We start from the raw sequence: 1,433 nt of genomic DNA on the forward strand, positions 1-1,433 counted from the left end.
AAACGGACGGAATTAAGACGCGCAAAGAATTGCACGAACTCCCGCGTCGCATAAAAATACACTGGAGGAGAGATCCGGAACATTTACTGCCAATTCCACGAGTGGACAACGCCGTAGCAGCTTTAGAGGTGCCACGGACCTGACCACCGACAACGCTGACGCCGCATCGCAGAATATAAGGCCACCGCCGCTGCCGTAACCTGAGCCGAGCCGAGCGCCGATAAGGACCAGCCGACCAGCCGGACAGCGAAAACAAGCCACCATGCGAGCGAGCGCCGTATTGTAAGTTCGTACATATATATTAAGGTAGTACACTCACAAATTCAAAATATTGAGAATTTCTTGAAATTGAAACTATATGTTGTACTAGAAGTCGTTGACACGCTTGTGCAATTAGAATGAGATTGACCATCTCAATATACTGAGATATAAGCAATTAAAAATTGCATTTTTTATACGTGTTGCCCATACAAAGTCGATAAAAATGTCGCGTTTATTTTTGTAGGGGCTAAACTAATATTGAGATTTTAATAAAAAACGAGTATGTGATGAAGGGATATGAAACGGATATTATGAAAAAAATTCATTATTTTCTACCATTTAGTTTGGAAAATAGAGCCTTTTAAAAAATATAATTTTCGATTTTGATTGACATGGGCTACGGTCCGATTCACGCTCACAGCGCTATTATCGTACTTACGATTGGTCCGATTCGCTTCCTGAGCGTTTTCTGCAAGCGAAGTGACGTCACGAATTTATGACGTCGCGTGCTCACGGCGACCATGCTCAAGAGATGGGTCGGCGTGAGCATTTACGTCATTTGCACGACAAACGGATAACGGTCGGCAAACGGACGAGATATCACGCAGCTAGAGTATTGAAAGACATTTCAGTTTTAAGAGTATTAAAACATTTAATCGAAAATGAGTTGTGTGCCATTTAAAGTATACGTTGAAAATACTGGAAATGCTATGGAATTTCAATTAACACAAACAGAAGCTGCGAAAGTAGCTACAGCTGTTAGAAAAAATAAAATAAATATTAACTTTATAGAACTTTGCACAATTAAATATACTTTATTCGTTATTGCTATTTTCACTATTGTATTTTCCTCTTTGTATTTTCACTTTAAAGGTTATGTGTGATTATCTACAGGTTATGTGATCTGGGCCCCTATTCTGTAGCGGTCCGAAACGAAATTGTCGTTAATGCGCTCTGAGCATGCTAACAAATCGGACCAATCGTGAGCATTGTAAGTACAGTGAACGCTGCGAGCGTGAATCGGACCGTAGCCATGGAAGCAAGTGAAGAAGGCGGCCATTGAGCATCTGGCAACACCGCACTTCTCGCGTATATCGCGTTCGGTTCGGGACGTTCGAGGTTAGATATCGCACTCTATCTGACATATTTTAATCTACCTTGCAAATGATCAC

The sequence above is a fragment of the Wasmannia auropunctata genome, unplaced genomic scaffold, assembly GCF_000956235.1.
Source record: "Wasmannia auropunctata unplaced genomic scaffold, wasmannia.A_1.0 LD336092.1, whole genome shotgun sequence".
Lineage (NCBI taxonomy): Eukaryota > Metazoa > Arthropoda > Insecta > Hymenoptera > Formicidae > Wasmannia > Wasmannia auropunctata.